The sequence below is a fragment of the Gorilla gorilla genome, chromosome 6 (genome assembly GCF_029281585.2).
Source record: "Gorilla gorilla gorilla isolate KB3781 chromosome 6, NHGRI_mGorGor1-v2.1_pri, whole genome shotgun sequence".
NCBI classification, from domain to species: Eukaryota; Metazoa; Chordata; class Mammalia; order Primates; family Hominidae; genus Gorilla; species Gorilla gorilla.
Genome location: NC_073230.2, coordinates 123,316,132 through 123,339,744, shown reverse-complemented (window position 1 = coordinate 123,339,744; position 23,613 = coordinate 123,316,132). Strand labels below are relative to the sequence as shown.

The following is a 23,613-nucleotide window of genomic DNA, read 5'->3' as shown; positions in this document are numbered from 1 at the left end:
ATTGTACACTTTAAAATAACTAAAAGAATATAATTGGATTGTTTATAACACAAAGGATAAATGTTTGAGTTGATGGATATACCATTTATCGTAAGGTGATTACCTACTGTATGCCTGTATCAAAATATCTCATATACCACATAAATGCCTACTATGTAGTTAGAAAAAATTTTTTTAAAAAAAGAAAGAAAACGTGACCCCTCTGCCCCCACACACTAGATTACCATTCAGCCATAAAAATGAATGAGAAATCCTGTCATTTGCAACAACATGAGTGAACCTGGAGGACATTATGTTAATTGAAATAAGCCAGACACAGAAAGACAAATACTATATGATCTTCACAGAAATTTTTAATCCTGCTCTCTCAAATCTACATCTCATGTTTTGGTCATATCAAGTTAAACTAGTAATAATATCTTTTAATAAAATCTCATTGACTTCTTAAATGTATATAAAAGTATTCTGGGTATGAAGCTCTCTTACACATAAAAATTCCTTGCTTTCTCTTTATCTAAAAAGTGAAATTCAGATCTCAGAATCTGGCATTCTAGGCTCCATGTATTTCCTTTCAAAATTTACTTTCCTATTCTTCCCAGTAAACCCCATGCTTGAGCCAACCTATACTCTTCAATATTTCCCAAACCTCTGAGCTTATGCTCCTGTCTTTTTCCTCTGCTGCAATGCCATAACACTTAATATAATTTTTCTCAATGTGCCTCCATGGCATCTTTTAAAGCATAGTCATCAGAAATTAACTCCTCTTCCTTTTGGGTTGACCCACTCAAGCATTAGTATATTTTATTTGTGGATATCTGGCTATTTCTAATAAATTATAAACACTCAACAAATGTATTGAATTAATGGCTCTTTTTCCTACCATCGTTGTCAGTTCTTACAAAGAAGTTGGGAAAATACTGTCATAGTCACAAACTCACAGAAAAGTTGTAAGTATAGTACAGATAATTTTTTTCCTTAACTGTTAAAGACCAACCTAACTCCCTCTTGCCTCCCAATATTTCAGTGTGCATTTCTTAGAAACAAGATTTTTTTCCTGCATCACCATGGTACTATCAAAATCTGGAAACTGAAAATGATACATTATTCACACGATCTAATGCTCAGCCTCCTTTCAAGTTTAGTCACTTGTCCTAATAATGTCCTCTCTAGCGAAGGGATCCAGTTCAGAATCACACATTGTATTTAGTTTTCATGTCTCTTTAGTCAGCTCCAGTCTCAAACAGTTCCTTCAGTCTTTCTTTGATTTTCATGACCTTGACACATTAGAAGATCACAGGCCAGTTATTTTTTAGATGTCCCTTAATTTTGGTTGTCTGTGTTTCCTCATGATTAGTTTCAGGTTATGCATCTTTGCCAGGCATAATACAAAAGTGATGCTCGTTTTTCTCATTATATTCTATCAAGTGGGACATGATTTCAGGGTATCTCTTATAATGTTCACTTTGATCACTTGATTAAAGTGATATCTGCCAGGCTTCTCCACTGCAGAGTTACTTTTTTTCTCTTTTGTAATTAGTAAACATTTTGTTGAGAGTTATTTTGAAACTATATAAGTATCCGATTCCTCACTGAACTTTTCAATTTATATATCTGTGTGTAGGGGTGTTTGCTTGTGTGTGTGTGTGTATAGATTCATATTTCTCCCTTTATTCTATGGTTTATAATTATTTACTTTATAATGAATTTACCTTGTAATTATTTGTTATTTACTTTCAAGCTCCAAATGTCTCCAATTTAATCAGTGGGAGCCTCTTCAAGTTGGTTTCTATGTTCTTTTAGCATGTTCCCATCATTCCTTAAGTGTTTCCTTAATTTCTGGCACAAGATGCTCCAGGCTTATTTTATACTTTCCCTGTCCCAGTTATGCAATCAGGCCCAGTTTCCTTTTAGAGGAAAATGGTATTTAGAAAGGAAGATCTGGGTCCTAGGTGTGCTAATTGCTTTTGGAGTACTGCAGTTTCCAGGACCTTTCAGCAGACAGAGCAAAGGGATCTCTCTCTCTCTCTCTCTCTCTCTCACACACACACACACACACACACTCTCTCTCACACACGCACACTGACACATATATTTACACCCACAATAATTTCTATATCTATAGAAAATCATGAGTTCATCCCAATATGCCTTCCGATTCAACACACTAAGGTTCATTCAAGTTTTCTGCCTTTCCAGATTTGTACCTTGAACAATGAGAAATTTGACTCCCATTATCCTTAATATGTGTACTTATGTGATCAATTCCCTGTGTACAACTCATTTCTCACCTTCCCCTCCATTATTCTCTTATGTGGATGCCCTCTTCTCTCAACCTGGGTTCCAACAACCCATGCCAGGCTGTTCTTCCACATAGATGCCTTCTTCATGCTGCTGAGGCTCTGACACTCTGTATCCCTTCTGGAGATATGTCCTTACCTTTCATCTGTGGTTTTGACTCCCCACACCAGGCTGCCTACCCCATAAGGACGCCCCCTTCAGCCTACTCCGGCTCTAATTTTCCATGCCAGGCTGCTCTTCTATGTGGATGCCCTCCTCTCTCTGGTCAGACTCTGACATTATGTGTAAGACATCTCTCATTTGTATACACCTTCCTTACTCTGCTTGGGCTCTGACACATTGTTCTGGGTCACTGTAGCTCCATCACACTGCTGGAACAGACACCTACCTTTTTTTTTTTTGCCACAAGCAATGGCTGTAAGACTAAACTACTCAAAAAGAGAAGGGAAAAAAAGAAGAAGGAAATGTAAGGTAGAAGGGGAGATGAGGAGTCATTGTCATTTTAAAAAGAAAGTTTCTTAAATACACTTAAGTAAAAATATTATAACTACTTTGGCTTAGGGAGCATGGGAAATTATATAAGTAATAACTTATCCAGAACAATTGAATTGCACGTCACCCTGATATTCTATGTACTTTTTGTATATGTCTCAACTACCATAATTACAATGACTATGCCAAGTTCATTATATACTGAACACATACTGCTTTCCTCACCAGAATCTGGATTTCTTTTTTCCTGAGTACGGAAACTTCCCAGCCATGTGGTTTAAATGGCCTTGAGTCCACCCCAAGCTCTGTACGTCAGCAATGATTCTCTTAAACCCATCCACTTATCTCATCCTCCAGGCTACTGTAATTAGTTCAGAAATGGGCATGGAATGAGGCCTTAACCAACTGGCACATTCCATTCATCTGACACTGGTTCAAAAGTAGGCACTTACTAAGTTGGTTCTGAATGACTTGACCTGGGAATATTAGGATACAAATTCAGTCTTCTGTGAGTTTTTGATGTGAGGTTGTAGGTCTTGGGATTACTGTAAGAAGAGAGCCTAAAGCTGAGTGGGGTCACTGTGTGGAGCCTGACAATGAAAGAAGACCAGAGACATCAGAGCCATGGGAAGGAAGTTCATTATTTACTTCTATCAGAAAAGCTTCACTACCAAGAGGCAATTCATACTATTTTATTTACTATCCCAGTTGATCAGAGAAGCACTCAAGGATTCTACTTCATAGGGGAACTCACTGTTGATTCCGGGTTCAAGCGATTCTTCTGCCTCAGCCTCCCAAGTACCTGGGAATACAGGCACCTGCCACCACGCCCAGCTAATTTTTGTATTTTTAGTAGAGATGGGGTTTTGCCATGTTGGCCAGGCTGATCTCCAACTCCTGACCTCGTGATCTGCCCACCTCAGCCTCCCAAAGTACTGGGATTACAGACATGAGCCACTGTGTCTGGCCGAGAAGTCAGATTTTTTAATGTGGAAAACCAATTTAAAAATTATGAGGCAGGCTGGGTAAGGTGGCCCACATCTGTAATTCCAGCACTTAGCAGGGCCAAGGCAGGCAATCACTTGAGCCCAGGAGTTGAAGACCAGCCTGGGGAACATGGAGAAATCCTGCCTCTAACGAAAGAAAAAAAAAAATTAGCTAGGTGCAGCCATAGGCAGCTGTAGTCCCAGCTACTCAGGAGGCTGAGGTGGGAGGGTTACCTGAGCCCAGGGAGGTTCAGGCTCCAGTGAGCAGTGATCATGCTACTGCATTCCAGCCTGGGCAACAGAGTAAGACCCTGTCTCAAATAACCAACTAACTAACTCACTAAATAAATAAATAAATAAAACAAAAGTATGGTGCCAAACAAACCATGTACGTGGATTTGGCCTGTAAGTCAACAGTTTAGAATATATAATATAACAAATGGTGAAGTCCAACTTTTTGATAATCTGAATTAATACTCTCAACTCAAATCTTCAGTAATTTCTCATAAACAAATTCAGGCTCTGCTCCTGAGCACCAGTTTACTCTGTAGAATGAGTAAACTACCCAGTAGGTGGTGTTTTATAGTGACATTTAACAAGTGATAACTTTGAGACATTTTGTTATATTTCATTTTAAAATAATAATGACTCATTATTCACTTCCTTTATCCCCAGTAGTTATATACTATACTGTTTAAGCTAACTATAATACATGCTTTTTTAAAAATTCTTGAATTTTTCATATATATCTTGAAATTATGTTGTTTTACAATATTTACACCACAGAAAACCTTTCACTGTCACTAATCTTTTTTTTTAACTTGTTATGCTTTTTTTTTTTTTTTTTTGACACTTAATGTCACTCTGTTGCCCAGGCTGGAGAGCAGTGGTCCGATCTCAGCTATCAGCAACCTCCGCCTCCCATGTTCAAGTGATTCTCATGCCTCCGCCTCCTGAGTAGCTAGGATTACAGGAGCATGCCACCATGCCCAACTAATTTTTGTATTTTTAGTAGAGACAGGGTTTCACCATGTTGGCCAGGCTGGTCTGCAACTCCTGACCTCAGGTGATCCACCCACCTCGGCCTCCCAAAGTGCTGGGATTACAGGCATGAGCCACTGCGCCCGGCCAAACTTGATATGCATTTTTAAATAAGTTAATACATTATTCATGGTTTAGTCTCATTTTATATTCTATGGTCCACTTTGAAATTTCATCTAACCAAAATCATCTTCATCCTGCAATTTGAGGTTTGGACACAATGAGGATTGATCAGTAATTTCTTCACATGCCCTTTCTCAAGGAAATAGTTTCCTATGAAAAAAAAATTCTATGTTTGCATGTAAGTTCTCTTTTTGGAGAAGAAAAGGAGACATTCTTACTTAGCACTCTCAGTTTTACAAAACGCTGCCAACCTTAAAATTTGTCTCTATTGATTCCCAAGGCACACAACCAATAGTCTATCAATAACCTGGAATAACATTTCTTTAAGGCCCCAGTAACTTTCACATGTTTGGGTTCCAATCCTCACCTAGAATCTTCTTAAGAAAAGTAAACCATTCACTCCTCTAGAAACTCTAAGGTTGCTTCTTAGGGGCCATTAGAAAACTGCACAATGTGTCATATTGTCTTGGTATGCTATAAAATTAGTTTTACTGAGTTCATTTTGGAACAGTATCTTTATTTTATCAGGATACAGTAAAATAAACAGCTTCAGGTTAAGTGTTACAACATTCACTATACCTATGATATGAAGGAATATGTCTACCATGTCATTCAGGAAAAGCTAGTATAGCTAAAGAGAGTACAATACGTTTGGCTTAAGCCAAATTTGCAGTCCACATTTCATAATTACTGTAGCATTCTATTCTTATTTTGTGTTGATTTTCACACTCTATTATCATCAGTAATATTCAACGTCCTAACTTTTTTCTAAGACTTCTATTTTACTGATGCATTCTAAAAAGTTCTATAGTGGCCTAAATGATTAAAAGCAGATAAGCTTAGTATAATCGCTGACAATTCCCATCTAGTTTTCTTTGACAAATCCAGTGCTTTATAACATTTCTAATATATGCATTTTAACTATTTTTCCTCTATGCTGTTCAGTTGTCTAAATTTAAATATTTGTTAAGAAGCTTGGAAAGGTGAAAAATAACAAGTAATTGTCCATGGCTGAAATTTAAGAAATTTTGTTATACTCTCCTTTCTTTTTCTCTAATAGTATATTTTTTACCAGTTAGTAAAGTGTATGATCTTATAAATTCTAAAATGTGGCTATCAGAACTTCTGCTGGTAATAACAACAAAACTTTTTAAACAGCAAGAAAGATGTAATGGGAAAACTCCAAAGTAGTGGTAAGGAGACAACAGGATCATTCAGTTTTAACCTCCCAGGAGCTTCACAATTCAACAATCTACTTTCTGAGAAGGTCTATGATTTTAAAATGCAAAACTCTCAGAGGTTAAAAAAGAAAAAAAAAAAGAGATAAGTTCCTTGTCAATTTACTTAGTGAATTTTCAGATGGCACAAACTGCCATTTTAGACCACTTTTTTTTTTTTTACCAGAAATATAACAGGATTGAAATATGTGGTTACAACTAGCCTAAAGGTGGGGCTCATTTTACAATTCTGCTTTGGGAGACAGAGGCCCACAAGCCAAATCTGATAAGAGTGTGAGAAGGACACCTGCCTTAATAATTGTGGGAAACTCTCCAAAGAAGTTAAAGTGAAATAAATATGACTAAAGAGATTTTACTAGCCAGTTGGCCAAACCTAAACCTTTGCAAGCGTTGGTGTAACTCACTTGGTATATCAATGACGTTAATCTTGCACCTTTCTCTGTAAAGTTATATATTAAAATATGAGCATATAATATTGGGAACTCTATGACTGAAACCTTAAGATAAGCTTGAAAAATACAGTTGAAAACGAATGGTGCGAGGAAGCAATCCTATTGCAATAGGTCTTTCTAAATTTCAAAATCTTTTATTGTTCTGATAGGGCTCTATTTCCTCCATAACCCCTCCCTTTCTACTATTGTTTTCAACAGCCATATGCTAACTAATGAATTTTAAATTAATTAATGTACCTTGTCTATTGCATAAGAAACCATGCCAGGATTTCATTAAGAAATAGTAAATCTTGTAACAATTTATAAGAATTTTTTTACTGTGACTATTTTCATAAATTCTACAATGTCTATACCCTTTTTCTGTTCTTCCCATCAAAAGTTGTTTTGTGTGTCTATTGAGCTTGCTAACTTTTCTTGCATATTCACATCTTAGCCAAAATTTTGGCTGTTAGACACGTTGTAAAAAGCATACACTTATTTGGCCAAATCTCCTCAGTCCTCCAAAAAACCTAAATAAAAGGTTAAATCTGTTTTCTAGCCATTCCCCAAGAGCAATCATGTGTTTTCCTTTGGGAGAAGAAGGAAATTCTTAACAAGTCAGAATTGACTCATGTATTCGAGTCCTGAACTACAGTAAAGTGGCATCAGCATTGTACTGTGTGGCATGTCAGGATGGAAACTGAATATAACTTCCTCAAGAGAAGAGAATATTTTTTAACCAAATATTTAATACTCCAATGAGAATTTTGAAGAGTAACATATGTTTTTCATAAAATGACTCTACTCCTCAAAATACAGGTGTTATCAAAATCCACGTGAACAATAATTTTCATAAAACAAATAAGCAAGAGATTGAATGAATGAATAGAACTTGGAAGAAACCTGCAGTATTAGAGAGTAACTGAGGCTTTAACATATATGTATTTATATTTTCTTATCTATGTTTATATAGCACTTAACTTTTGAAGTTAAATTTAGTAATGTGTCACAGAAGACTGGGTAAGTTGCTTTCCTAAATAATTTTTCTGATGAGGTTAAGTTGTTCACAATCATCTCCAATCATGTTTAAATGTAAAATCAAAAAGCTCATTTGAAAGAACAGATGGGGGATATTAAGTGAAATAATTATTTTCATTATTATACTTTTCTGTGTTTCTGAAAGTTTTCAACAGTAAGTAGATATTTCATTTATATGAAAAAAGAAAACTAAATGTCATTGAATAATTACAATAGCAAGATATACAGATGCCTACTCAGAAATAGCCTGAAATCCCTGATCCCCAAATAGTTTAAGAAATTATCCTCCTCTCCTTTTCCCTTTTGTCTCTATGTATGTTGGCTGCTTCTTAGGATTAACCTTCACTTCCAATATTTTCCCTGTGCATTGACTGTAAATCTGGTTCAGTGTGACACCTTCAAAGGTGAAACCAAAAATAGTGAAAGACAAGAAGGATGAATATGACTCCCACGGTCTGCTCCCTGGCTCCTTCCACTACAATCTTGTGCCCAGGAGAAACCCTCATCTCTGAAGTAGTTTATAGGACTTCTATGATCCAGGGTAGCCTGAATCTGTTTTGCCATTTCCTAAAATGTTCTGCCTTTGGTAAACAAATTCCACTATTAGTATATTTTTGTGCTTTTGTTTTTCTAGATCAAGTAATTTTTTAAAAAGCTTAAAAATTTTTTAAAAAGCTTAAAAAGCTTTTAAAAACCTATAACGGCAACCCCCTTTGGGTTCCCTCCCTTTGTATGGGAGCTCTGTTTTCACTCTATTTCACTCTATCAAATCTTGCAACTGCACTCTTCTGGTCCATATTTGTTACGGCTCGAGCTGAGCTTTCGCTCACCATCCACCACTGCTGTTTGCCACTGTTGCAGACCCACCGCTGACTCCCATCCCTCTGGATCCGGCAGGGTGTCCGCTGTGCTCCTGATACAGCGAGACTCCCATTGCCACTCCCGATCGTGCTAAAGGCTTGCCATTGTTCCTGCAAGGTTAAGTGTCTGGGTTCGTCCTAATCGAGATGAACACTAGTCACTGGGTTCCATGGTTCTCTTCCGTGACCCACGCTTCTAATAGAGCTATAACACTCACTGCATGGCCCAAGATTCCATTCCTTGGAATCCGTGAGGCCAAGAACCCCAGGTCAGAGAAGACGAGGCTTGCCACCATCTTGGAAGCAGCCCGCCACCATCTTGGAAGTGGCTCGCCATCTTGGCAGCTCTGTGAGCAAGGACCTCCGGTAACATTTTGGCGACCACGAAGGGACATCCAAAGCTATGAGTAATATTGGACCACTTTAGCTTGCTATTCTGTTCTATTCTTCCTTAGAACTGGAGGAAAATACTGGGCATCTGTTGGCCAGTTAAAAATGATTAGCATGGTTGCCGGACTTAAGACTCAGGTGTGAGGCTATCTGGGGAAGGGCTTTCTAACAACCCCCAACCCTTCTACTGGGGACACTTGTCTGCCTGGAGCCAGCTTCCACTTTCAATTTTCTTGGGGAAGCCGAGGGCTGACTACAGGCAGAAAGCTGTTGTCCCGAACTCCCGGCAGTAGCCGGTTGAGATCATGGCACAGCCAGAATTCTCTACTCAGCAGTCGCCCATGTGTGCGCCCCTACCTTTCCTTCTGAAGTATACCTCTGGGGTCCCGACTGCGACTTTCTTGAAAGCGTAGCCGCAAAATTCTCCTTACCTCTGAGTCTACTTCCTCTGATCCCTGCCTCCTAGGTACTAATGGTTCAGACTTTCATTTCCTCTAGCAAGTTGTATCTCCGAAGGGATCTAAGGAGGCTCTATGCTGTGTCCTTAGGCACCTAGGCTATAACGCAGGGAGTCTTATCCCCGGTATCCCTCCCAATTTAGGTATACAGCTCTCGACATGGGCAGTTATGTGGGACCCATTCCCCATCACCCTTGCCAGGGCCCCGAGTTTGTAATGGCTAAGAGGGAGAGAGGGAATGAAAGAGAGAGGGGGGGAGAGAGAGACAAAGAGGGAGTCATAGAGAAAAAGAAAGAAAAAGATAGAAATAGTTAAAAAAAAAAAAGTGTGCCCTATTCCTTTAAAAGTCAGGGTAAATTTAAAACCTATAATTGATAATTGTTACTTTGTTGTCAGTGCAAATAAGGGCGTAGCAAATCCTTAACCCAGTAACCCAAGGATGGGCCAAATGCATTCAGTCGGTAGCGGCAACTGCTTTGCTAAAAGTAGAAAAGTAACTTTTAGAGGAAACCTCGTTGTGAGCACACCTCACCAGTTCAGAGTTATTCTAAGTCAAAAAAAAAAAAGCAAAAAGGTAGTTTACTAACTCAATAATCTTAAAGTATGGGGCTACTATGTTAGAAAAGGGTAATGTAACTCCAACCACTGGTAATTCCCTTAACCCATCAGATTTCCTAACAAGGGATTTAAATCTTAATTACCACACAAAGGTCCCACCAGACCTAGGAGGAACTCCCTTCATGACAGGATGGTAGATGGTTCCTCCCAGGTGACAGATGGGTACTGAATACAATGGGTATTCAGTAATTGATACGGAGACTCTTGTGGAAGCAGAGTTAAAAAATTGCCTAAGAATTGGTCTCCTCAAATGTGCGAGCTGTTTGCACTCAGCCAAGCCTTAAAGTACTTACAGAATCAAAAGACTATCTCAATCCTGACTCAAAAGGTTAGCTATACCCTCTCTGAAATGAATTTGCATAAGAACTGTTGTTTATGGGAATGCATCTTGATGGGTCAGCTGGGTTGTTATGAAATACTCAGGAACCCAGCCCAGCTCTAGGACTCACCCCTGAGCACAAAGGCAATGTTGGGCATGCTGGTAAAGGACCACTAGAATCCAGCAGCCCGGACCCCTTTCTTTGTGGTCAAGAAAGGCGGGAAAACAGGTGCAGGACTGCTACATCGGCGAGCGTAACTAATCCGATAAGCAGAGGTCCATGGGTGGTGACACACCCTGGAAAGGAACTCACCTCTGAGCACAAAGGAAATGTTGGGCACGCTGGTAAAGGACCACTAGAATCCAGCAGCCCAGGCCCCTTTCTTTGTGGTCAAGAAAGGTGGGAAAGGGAGTGCAGGACTGCTACATTGGTGAGCATCACTAATCTGATAAGCAGAGGTCCATGGGTGGTTACGCACCCTGGAAAAGAATAAGCATTAGGCCCTTAGAGGACGCTCTAGGACTAATGCTCATCGGAAAATAACTAGGGGTGCTGGCATCCTTATGTTCTTTTTTCAGATGGGAAGTGTTCCCCCCAAGGCAAAAATGCCCCTAAGATGTATTCTGGAGAATTAGGACCAATTTGACCCTCAGACGCCAAGAAAGAAACGACTTATATTCTTCTGCAGTACCGCCTGGCCACAATATCCTCTTCAAGGGGGAGAAACCTGGCCTCCTGAGGGAAGTACAAATTATAACACCATCTTACAGCTAGACCTCTTTTGTAGAAAAGAAGGCAAATGGAGTGAAGTGCCATATGTGCAAACTTTCTTTTCATTAAGAGACAACTTGCAATTATGTAAAAAGTGTAGTTTATGCCCTACAGGAAGCCCTCAGTCTACCTCCCTATCCCAACATCCCCCTGACTCCTTCCCCAACTAATAAGGACCCCCCTTCAACTCAAACGGTCCAAAAGGAGATAAACAAATGGGTAAACAATGAATCAAAGAGTGCCAGTGTTCCCCGATTATGCCCCTTCCAAGCAGTGGGAGGAGGAGAATTCGGCCCAGCCAGAGTGCTTGTACCTTTTTCTCTCTCAGACTTAAAGCAAATTAAAATAGACCTAGGTAAATTCTCAGATAACCCTGATGGCTATATTGATGTTTTACAAGGGTTAGGACAATCCTTTAATCTGACATGGAGAGATATAATATCACTGCTAAATCAGACACTAACCCCAAATGAGAGAAGTGCCGCCATAACTGCAACCCAAGAGTTTGGCGATCTCTGGTATCTCAGTCAGGTCAATGACAGGATGACAACAGAGGAAAGAGAATGATTCCCCACAGGCCAGCAGGCAGCTCCCAGTGTAGACCCTCATTAGGACACAGAATCAGAACATGGGGATTGGTGCCGCAGACATTTGCTAACTTGCGTGCTAGAAGGACTAAGGAAAACTAGGAAGAAGCCTATGAATTATTCAATGATGTCCACTATAACACAGGGAAAGGAAGAAAATTCTACTGCCTTTCTGGAGAGACTAAGGGAGGCATTAAGGAAGCACACCTCCCTGTCACCTGACTCTGCTGAAGGCCAACTAATCTTAAAGGATAAGTTTATCACTCAGTTAGCTGCAGACATTAGAAAAAAACTTCAAAAGTCTGCCTTAGGCCCAGAGCAAAACTTAAAAACCCTACTGAACTTGGCAACTTCGGTTTTTTATAATAGAGATCAGGAGGAGCAGGCAAAATGGGACAAACGGGATAAAAAAAAAAAAAAGGCCACTGCTTTAGTCATGGCCCTCAGGCAAGCGGACTTTGGAGGTTCTGGAACAGGGAAAAGCTGGGCAAATCGAATGCCTAATAGGGCTTGCTTCCAGTGTGGTCTACAAGGACACTTTAAAAAGGATTGTCCAATAGAAATAAGCCACCCCCTCGTCCATGCCCCTTATGTCAAGGGAATCACTGGAAGGCCCACTGCCCCAGGGGACGAAGGTCCTCTGAGTCAGAAGCCACTAACCAGATGATCCAGCAGCAGGACTGAGGGTGCCCGGGGCAAGCGCCAGCCCATGCCATCACCCTCACAGAGCCCCGGGTATGCTTGACCATTGAGGGTCAGGAGGGTAACTGTCTCATGGACACTGGCGTGGCCTTCTCAGTCTTACTTTCCTGTCCTGGACAACTGTCCTCCAGATCTGTCACTATCCGAGGAGTCCTAGGACAGCCAGTCACTAGATACTTCTCCCAGCCACTAAGTTGTGACTGGGGAACTGTACTCTTTCACATGCTTTTCTAATTATGCCTGAAAGCCCCACTCTCTTGTTACGGAGAGACATTCTAGCAAAAGCAGGGGCCATTATACATCTGAACATAGGAGAAGGAACAACTGTTTGTTGTCCCCTGCTTGAGGAAGGAATTAATCCTGAAGTCTGGGCAACAGAAGGACAATATGGACAAGCAAAGAATGCCCGTCCTGTTCAAGTTAAACTAAAGGATTCTGCCTCCTTTCCCTACCAAAGGCAGTACCCTCTCAGACCCGAGGCCCAACAAGGACTCCAAAAGATTGTTAAGGACCTAAAAGCCCAAGGCCTAGTAAAACCATGCAGTAGCCCTTGCAAGACTCCAATTTTAGGAGTACAGAAACCCAACGGGCAGTGGAGGTTAGTGCAAGATCTCAGGATTATCAGTGAGGCTGTTGTTCCTCTATACCCAGCCGTACCTAACCCTTATACTCTGCTTTCCCAAATACCAGAGGAAGCAGAGTGGTTTACAGTCCTAGACCTTAAGGATGCATTTTTCTGCATCCCTGTACATCCTGACTCTCAATTCTTGTTTGCCTTTAAAGATCCTTCGAACCCAACATCTCAACTCACCTGGACCGTTTTACCCCAAGGGTTCAAGGATAGCCCCCATCTATTTGGCCAGGCATTAGCCCAAGACTTGAGTCAATTCTCATACCTGGACACTCTTGTCCTTAGGTACAGGGATGATTTAATTTTAGCCACCTGTTCAGAAACCTTGTGCCATCAAGCCACCCAAGCGCTCTTAAGTTTCTTCACTACCTGTGGCTACAGGTTTCCAAACCAAAGGCTCAGCTCTGCTCACACCAGGTTAAATACCTAGCGCTAAAATTATTCAAAGGCACCAGGGCCCTCAGTGAGGAATGTATCCAACCTATACTGGCTTATCCTCATCCCAAAACCCTAAAGCAACTAAGAAGGTTCCTTGGCATAACAGGTTTCTGCCGAATATGGATTCATAGGTATGACAAAATAGCCAGACCACTATACACACTAATTAAAGAAACTCAGAAAGCCAATACCCATTTAGTAAGATGGACACCTGAAGCAGAAGTGGCTTTCCAGGCCCTAAAGAAGGCCCTAACCCAAGTCCCAGTGTTAAGCTTGCCAACGGGGCAAGACTTTTATTTATACGTCACAGAAAAAACAGGAATAGCTCTAGGAGTCCTTACACAGGTCCAAAGGACAAGCTTGCAACCCATGGCATACCTGAGTAAGAAAATAGATGTAGTGGCAAAGGGTTGGCCTCATTGTTTACATGTAGTGGTGGCAGTAGCAGTCTTAGTATCTGAAGCGGTTAAAATAATACAGGGAAGAGATCTTACTGTGTGGACATCTCATGATGTGAATGACATACTCACTGCTAAAGGAGACTTGTGGCTGTCAGACAACTGTTTACTTAAATATCAGGCTTTATTACTTGAAGGGCCAGTGCTGCGACTGCACACTTGTGCAACTCTTAAACCAGCCACATTTCTTCCAGACAATGAAGAAAAAATAGAATGGAGCTGTCAACAAGTAATTGCTCAAAACTACGCCATTTGAAGGGACCTTTTAGAGGTTCCCTTGACTGATCCCGACCTCAACTTGTATACTAATGGAAGTTCCTTTGTAGAAAAAGGACTTCGAAAAGTGGGGTATGCAGTGGTCAGTGATAATGGAATACTTGAAAGTAATCCCCTCACTCCAGGAACTAGTGCTCAGCTGGCAAAACTAATAGCCCTCACTCGGGCACTAGAATTAGGAGAAGGAAAATGGGTAAATATATATACAGACTCTAAGTATGCTTACCTAGTCCTCCATGCCCACGCAGCAATGTGGAGAGAAAGGGAATTCCTAACTTCTGAGGGAACACCTATCAAACATCAGGAAGCCATTAGGAAATTATTATTTGCTGTAGAGAAACCTAAAGAGGTGGCAGTCTTACACTGCCGGGGTCATCAGAAAGGAAAGGAAAGGGAAATAGAAGGGAACCGCCAAGCGGGTATTGAAGCCAAATGACCCGCAAGGCAGGATCCTCCATTAGAAATGCTTATAGAAGGACCCCTAGTATGGGGTTACCCCCTCTGGGAAACCAAGCCCTAGTACTCAGCAGGAAAAATAGAATAGGGAACCTCACGAGGACATACTTCCCTCCCCTTCAGATGGCTAGCCACCGAAGAAAGAAAAATATTTTTACCTGCAGCTAACCAATAAAAACTACTTAAAACCCTTCACCAAACCTTCCACTTAGGCATTGATAGCACCCATCAGATGGCCAAATTATTATTTACTGGACCAGGCCTTTTCAAAACTATCAAGCAGATAGTCAGGGCCTGTGAAGTGTGCCAAAGAAATAATCCCCTACACTGCAGGCCATACATTTCAATCCCTGTATCTTCAACCTCCTTGTTAAGTTTGTCTCTTCCAGAGTTGAAACTGTAAAACTACAAATGGGTTTTCAAATGGAGCCCCAGATGCAGTCCATGACTAAGATCCACCGTGGACCCCTGGAACGGCCTGCTAGCCCATTCTCTGATGTTAATGACGTCGAAGGCACCCCTCCCGAGAAAATCTCAACTTCACAACCCCTACTATGCCCCAATTCAGCAGGAAGCAGTTAGAGCGGTCATCGGCCAACCTCCCCAAGAGCACTTGGGTTTTCCTGTTGAGAGGGGGTACTGAGAGACAAGACTAGCTGGATTTCCTAGGCTGACTAAGAATCCCTAAGCCTAGCTGGGAAGGTGACCGCATCCACCTTTAAACATGGGGCTCGCAACTTAGCTCCCACCCAACCAATCAGAGAGCTCACTAAAATGCTAATTATGCAAAAACAGAAGGTAAAGAAATAGCCAATCATCTATTGCCTGAGAGCACAGTGGGAGGGACAAGGATCGGGACATAAACCCAGGCATTCCGGCCAGCAACAGCAACCCCCTTTGGGTCCCCTCCATTTGTATGGGAGCTCTGTTTTCACTCTATTTCAATCTATTAAATCTTGCAACTGCAAAAAATAAAAATAAAAATAAATAAATAAGAAGCCTATAACAGGGAGACACAGAAGAGAGTCATTTTACCTCCTATATTTGATCCTTTTGTTGTTTTCAATGAAACCTTTAAGAAACCTTAAAGGGCTTTATATTATACTGTGTGCTGTGTTCAGGGAAAGTAGCATAAAGGAGAAAAAGTAAGATGTAATTATTTTACAATTGATCATGGATGTTAGAAATGCTTACATAAAGAAGACATCAATTTGGAAAAAAAAAAAAAAAAGCAAAAAGCAACAAGCAGTGCCTTAATAAGCACCTACTCTAAATGTAGAATTCTTGTAGGTACCAGACAGCAGGAGGCTGTGATTGTCCCTATTTTCTTTTTCTTTCTTTTTCTTTTCCTTTTTTTTTTTTTTTTTTTTGGAGACAGGGTCTTACATTGTCTCACAGGCTGGAGTGCAGTGGTTCGAGTATGGCTCACTGCAGCCTTGGACTCTTGGACTCAAGAGATCCTCCTGCCTCAGCCTCCCTAGTAGCTGGGATCACAGGAATGTACTACCATGCCTAGTTAATTTTTAGATTTTTTGTAGAGAGAAGGTCTCCTTATGTTGCCCAGACTGGTTTCAAACTCCCAGGCTCAAGAAATCCTTCTTTCTCAGCCTCCCAAAATGCTGAGATTACAGGCATGAGTCACAGCACCTGGTAGCTCCTTGTTTCTTCTAATATTTCAGCAAGTAAGTCCAATTCTGAAAGAATTAGCAGGAAGCCTAATTCAGGGCAGAGATGAGGCTGAATCAGTCAAGATTTAGCAATGTATAGCTATTATGTTGATACTCCATCTAACTCCTATGTCTGCTTCTCAATTCTGTTCAGTGTTGGAGGTGGAGACAGAAGTGATACAATCCCCATTAGTAGACAAGTCAGACCTCTCTGCCACAGAGGAGTTTAAAGTTTAGTTTAGTGAAGAGTCATCAAACAATTATTTGCACAATCAAAATTATATTCACAATTAGGATGAACGCTACAAAGATTCCATAGGAGCATCTATGGAAGGTCAGGGAGGCCTTCCTTGAGGAAGGAGGCTTTAGGATAAACTGAGAAAGATGAGTTGTAGAGACTACTTAAGGAGAGGGAGAGAGGGGAGTGAGCATGCCAGGCAAAGCAAGAACTTGGACAAAAGGAGCATTGCACAGTCTTTGATTTAGAGATGTCCTCTTGTGGTTGATGTGTGGAATAAAGTGAGTAAATGACAGTGAGGCAGACACGAGCTTTCCTCTTCCAAAACAATGTGAATCCATTAAACAATTTTAATCCAGAAACTAATTTTTGTTTCTTAAAATAATCAGTAAGACTTCAGTGAAGAGAATGTTTCAAAAGGGTACAAGAAAATATGTGAAAAAAGCTTCCAGGAGACCATTATCATACCTAAGATCCTATGACTGTCCCATCCTTCGCCAGAAACCTGGAGCTCTAGGAGTCTCCAGTCCACTGTCCAGTCAGAGGGAAAAGACATGCTCTGGTTGTATAATGGAGATATGTTCTTGGCATATCCAACAGGGAATATGACTGCATATTTCCAATAGCACTAATGCTAAATAGTTCTTCTCATGTTATGAACATGGTCCTATGCCCCCAATGGGTAGATGGAGATAGCAATTGCCTTTTTCACATTTTTCTTGTACTTCTTTTCTATTACCTCCCCAGAATGACTTCACTTTCCCTTCTAAGTGGGAGTTGGCAATGTCTGCTAATTGTTTACTTCCAACTCTTAACTTTTCCTTTTTACCCCATAAAAATATTTTTAACTGACCTCTTAATACCTAGTGTTCAATGAGTATTTGGAAAGTATCTCAAACTTTGGATTTCTCATTCTATATTTGTTTTCCAATCCACCTTGAATTCTACATCTCATCAATGGCTAGAAATCGCATAGTAATGTCACCATCCATCACTCATTTAAACATTAACCAAATTCATCATAGAAATATCTCTGATTTGGTTTTCCTTCCTCCATTAATAATAATATTATTTAATAATATTACCAATAGGTGATGATTATTGGGAGCTTAATATATGTCTGACATCTGTCCTGCACTTTATCAGTTAATCCTCACAATGATCCTATGCAACAATCCTCCCAATATTCAGAGGAAACTGAGACTTTGGAGAGGTTCTCTTGTGTTATATCTAAACTCACGTCTGTAAAAAAAAGAGGTCTTTCATAATTGACTCCACCTCACCTCTTCCAGCTCCTTTCTCACAATCTATCCAGCTTCTATGATTCAGTCATAATCAGCCTTTCGACAGTTTTCTAAATATGCCACACTTTCTTGCAAAGGCAATAGGTTATCTCTAACTCCATTTTCATGGTCAGCCCTGAGTGTTAGTTCCGAATGGAATCTCTGATTTTCCTGCACGCATCCTGTCCATCTCCTCAGTTACCCTCCCTAGTAGCTGGGACCATAGGCACATAACTCATGCTGCTATATATTTAGAAGTATACCTCTCTCAGCAAAGGTTTAGCTCTCCAGGTGTGAAAAAAATCTAACACAGCTTTATACATTTAGAGTCCAGAACAGTGCCTGAAACGTGGCAGAAATTCTGTGACTTTTTACGGAAAGAATGGTGAAGCCAACAATTATTCCCCAGATACTGTGCTGAATTCTCTCACATATTGTTCATTTAATCCCCACAACAGCTCTGTGGAGTAGGTGAAATAATCATTTCTATTTAACACATAAGGAAACTGAGAATAAAAGAAGTTAAATAATTGTTGCTGAGATTATAAACTGCCTTCCAAAATCCATTCTCTAATTTGTTCTCATGGAAATAGAACCCTTAATTTTCAGATGGCCTTATTGCTATCCAGAATTAAGAGTTTATTTTCTTTTGGACTTCTAACCAGATAAGCCTTGTGACTAAGATCTGAATCCTGGTTGTGCTATTAAAAGAAAGTACCTACCTCTTCCATTTTTCTCCTTTCTCTTGTCTGAAACATGGTGGTGAGTCATCTTGGATTACACAGAGAAGGGCAACACCCTAGAGATGGCAGAGCAACATGAAAAAGCAATCTAGGCCAACTGAAGACCTCTTCGAACAGATCCACTTTGACAGATTATGTCCAAAGATGGCCCCAAAAATTCTTCCCATCTTGCAAGACCTTTTGCAATGTAACTTTGTTATTCCTATCATCAAGAGATCTCTCCCTTCCATTTAAATCTGGGCAGACCCTATATCTTGTTTTAGTCAATACAATGCAGCAGAAATGACACTTGAGTCTTTCAAGCCCAGATTTTGCAGTCTGTTTTCACTTTCCTGGAAGCCAGCAGCCCGGTCAAGAAGCTCATGCTAGACTATCTAATGATGAGAGATCACATTGGGAGAGAGAGAGAGGCGATGCTTGGGAGAACCAAATGGCCGCAGCTGTAGTCAGCATCTAGACATAAGACTTAGGATCTCTTGTCTAAGTTAATATGATGTAAAGTGAAGATGAGCCTTCCTTACTGAGGTCTGCCCAAATACTGGACCCTCAGAAACAATGGCTCTTTTTAAGCCTCAAAGTTTTGAGGCAATTTGTCACATAGCAATATAACTAAAACAACCACCATACCAGCTGGACTTTTATAAAAAGAAACTTCTATATTGTGATAAGCCACTGTTATTTTGTGTCTCTGGGACACAAGCAGAGCCTATATTCTAGCTACTGCATTAACTTAACCATGTTTCCACAGTAAGTGGCTAAACAAGGACTTTAAATCTAGCTCCAGAGCCCAGTCTCTAAACCACACCATTATACTCTCGAGGAGGAAGGAGGGAAAGAAGAGGAAGAGATACATTTTATTTGTAGGAAAACATACATTTTGTTCCAAATGACCAATGGAGTATCTGTTTTATAGTAAGGATTGTTTTGATGTTTATTAATGATACTGTATAAACTGACATTATAGGCTTCCTATTTGGCTATTTAAAACCTATACTCTAGTTTCAACCCTTATCAATATTTTTTTTACAAAAATTGTACCATTCCAAGAAATCTGCAGTGTCCACTAAAGCATAAAATATAACTTTTCTGTGTTTCCACCTTATAAACACCCTGCATACTCTTCCACTTGCCTGGACCGCCCCCACCCTTGTTTCTCCAGTTCATTTTTCACGTTTTCAATTGAAGACACTCCTTCCTCTGTGGAAACTCTCCTAAGCAACCCAATCCCAAGGAACTTCTACAGCACTTGCTGCCAGTTCTATGCATTTGGCAGATCAGATATAGAGTCTTGTATTGTTAGTGTTTTATATATTATTCATTCAAAAGCTATTTACAGGCCACTCACTGTGCGCCACATTGCCTCAGGTGCTAGAGGGAATTACAAATAAGGATAAGTCAAGATCCCTTCAACCAAGAAGTTACAGTACAGTAGGGGGGGATAAACAATAGTGCACAAATGATTATAAGTCAAAGTAGGAAATAATGAGTCCCAAAAGAGATGGCCACGGGAATTCCTTAATTCCTTAATTCCGCTGGATACAAGCTCCATGTATGCCTTTTTCCTTCCTATTTAATTATAAGCTTCCTCAAAGCACAAACCTTATCACACACTTTGGGTCCTTCACAGTCTCTAGTTGACCATTTTGCACATTGTTAACATACAATAAATATTAAGGTATTTTCTTGATTTGTTTAAGGAATATAAAAAATGAATACCTAGAAAGTGGTAATTTACTGAAATCTCACATTATTTTGAATAAACTGAGGAAATATTCATAAAGTTTTACCTTATCAAACCTTAAAATATGTCAACAAATTAAAAATCACAACAAATTCCAGGAGACTGTCTCACTACTTTTATTTTATTAGAACTTTCTGTGACATATGAAGCTTGAATAAACCATCACCTAAGATACAGAAATTGTTTGTTCTACAAATATTATTTAACAGTGTTTCTTGTAATCCAAATTTGCCTGGCATATGAAAGGATTATATAATATGTATAATTATATTTTCTAGACTAATGATTCTGTTGAAGACTATGAAACGTCAAATTAAAAGACAGTTATATCACTAATATAATTGTTGCCTAAATCTAAAATGTGTACAAGGAGATGTAAGTGAAATGGAGAAACTGGAATATTGGAAGATCAGAGGAGATAACAGCTTCTATGAGGCAAAAGGAAAAAAAAGCATACTTTTGAAATTCAGAGTTTGAACCTCAGGCTCTGCTACTTATAACCCATTCTCTCTTGGGCAAGCTACTTAAACTTCTCTAAACTTCAGTTTTCTCAAATGCTGTGGATAGAACACTGCTTATCTTACATAGATACTATAAAGCATAAATGAGAAATGTATGGAAAGTACCTAGCCCAGTGCCTCACGTATAGTAGACATGCAAACGATATCTACAGTTTCTTCTTCTTTTTGGTATTCTGACAAATTGGGTATCTGGATGGTCCACTTTTTTATTCTACAAGGAAAGGTTGATATTGATTGGAGCATACCAGACTTCTGAATTCAACAACTTGTAAATTTCCTTAAATTGAAAAGTAGAATAAGAAAGAACTGGGAACAAGGCTGGGGCTGCCAACGTTATATTTTTCAAAGGAAGGGAGGCAATGACAGAAAGAGCATTCCCTTTGGAGTTGTTTTTTTTTTTTTTTTTTCTCATAGGCCATTTTGTCACAGTCAGCATTTGTGGACAGGCTGTGTTGGATTACGTACTGGTAATCCAACACAGTACGTAAATCCACAGCTGCTCTGTAGCTCAGATTTTTTTGCAACTTAAAAATAGTTTGATTCGGCTGGCGCGATGGCTCACGCCTGTAATCCCAGCACTTTGGGAGGCCGAGGCAGGTGGATCACGAGGTCAGGAGATCGAGACCATCCTGGCTAACACGGTGAAATCCCGTCTCTACTAAAAATACAAAACAAAACAAAACAAAACAAACAAACAAACAAAAAAATTAGCCTGGCGTGGTGGCTGGCGCCTGTAGTCCCAGCTACTCAGGAGGCTGAGGCAGGAGAATGGCGTGAACATGGGAGGTGGAGCTTGCAGTGAGCCAAGATCGCCGCACTGCACTTCAGCCTGGGAAACACAGCGAGACTCCAACTCAAAAAAAAAAAGAAGTTTCATTCTATGATTTCATGCCAGAATGATTACACAAATGTACAGATAAATCCTTAAATGACAATTAAAAATGTAAAATTCACTTATAATAGGAGCTTAAAGGAAAGAGTACGAAAACAAGGTTCAAAATCTTCATGGTTAACTTAAACATGTTACGCAATCTACATTTCCAGTCAGTTCCTTTACAATGTATGGCAATTATTTACTTGTCGAGAACAGATTAACCTTGTTTTATTTACACGTGGGGAAAAAAAACAAAACAAAACAAAACAAAAAACAAAAAAAAAAACCCTAACAGTGAAATGAATAGGAGCTTTGGAATTGGACAGAATTGGCTGTAAATCCCTGGCTCATCAGTTACTAATTTTGTGAGAAGTTGCTTGAGCACTTATCTTCTCAGAGAATCTGTATTCTTTTGGGGAAATTGATGTACAAATACCTGCAGTTGTGAGTAGTAAAATGAGAAAACTCACATAGAGTACTCAGTCAGTGCTTTTAAAATAGTTTTTATTTTAAAATGCACGTCCTCTTCCCCTGTTCTTTCCCCAGTTTTCCCAGGAAATGCTGTGTTTACTCATGTTGTCCTAGCCTAATTATTAATAGCACCCCTTTTCACATTCCCAAGCATACAAGATTGGATGAAAATTTATATAGTTACCTTATCTATGAAAAAATTGTTCCCATTATATGATCTTTGGGGGAATTGCCTTCATTCTTAGGTTAATGCTTTCAAACAGTTTTTTTTTAAATAGAATATAAGGATTTAGGGAGTACCTGGTGTTCATAAGATTGGAGAACAGGACAGATATTTTTGTTATAGTTAAGTTTTCCTGGGAATAATATCCTTTATCTACTGTTTACTAGCTATAATACCATGGCCAAGCTATCCAAGTCTTTTTGAGTATTTGTTTCTCATAGTTCATCTAAATTGGTGATGTGAAGATGAAAGGAGATAATAAAGCACTCGGTAGAATATATGATACATAGTAAATACTCAATATGTGAATACTGTTATATTCTTTTAAAAACATATATTCATATGGATATATAGAACATATCTGTAGATAAGCCAATATGTTAACAGTAATATTACTATTGATTTCTATTTTCTTCATTTCTTTTGACAGTATTGCCTAATGGTCCACAGTAAAACATTCTCACTTTGGTAACTGTATAAAAATAGAAGTACATTACATAAAAAAGGTAAATGTAATTTTCATTCATTCATTTACTGTTTAAACATTTATTTAGTAGTTACTATATACCAGACACTGGGGGCAGTTAGAAAATTAAAAGATACTCTCAGGGGCGGGGAGGGCAGAAAGGGGCACTAAACATATTATAATTTTAAAATTATTTTCATTTCATTAATCGAACATCTTTGACTATTAAATTAAGTGGCAGATTGTGGATAATAACAAATATAATCCAAATGCAGGGTTTATTTTTCCACTCTGAAAAACATATATCTTTTACATCAAATACAATGTCCCTACATATATTTATCTTTTTAAAAGATTTTTTATTTATTTTTATTCTATATTTATTGTAGCAAATGTTACAATAGCATCTCCAAGATGTATCATCTACCTTAAAACAGAAGTATTAAGTTGTTGGCCAGGTGCGGTGGCTCATGCCTGTAATACCAGTACTTTGGGAGCCTGAGGCAGGAGGATCACTTGAGCCCAGGAGTTTGAGTCCAGCCTGCGCAACATGGCAAAACCTTATCGCTACTACAAAAAAAAAAAAACAATTAGCTGGACATGGTGGCATGTGCCTCTAGTTCCAGCTACTTAGGAGGCTGAGGCAGGAGGACTGACTGAGCCCAGGAGGACCAGGCTGTAGTTAGCCCTGATAGTACCACTGCCAAAAGAGGCCTTATCTCAAAAAAATAAATAAATAAATAAAAAGGAGTATTCCTATTTGAGATAAGGAAT

The 23,613-nt window shown here is 39.5% G+C and overlaps 1 protein-coding gene and 1 pseudogene across 20 annotated transcripts in view; one reads left to right on the top strand and one right to left on the bottom strand.

The window, feature by feature from the left end:
- Nucleotides 1-23,613, bottom strand: part of FOXP2 (forkhead box P2) — a 603,320-nt gene that overhangs the window by 295,524 nt on the left and 284,183 nt on the right. The window lies entirely within an intron of this gene.
- Nucleotides 10,872-11,962, top strand: LOC129534708 (uncharacterized; annotated as a pseudogene).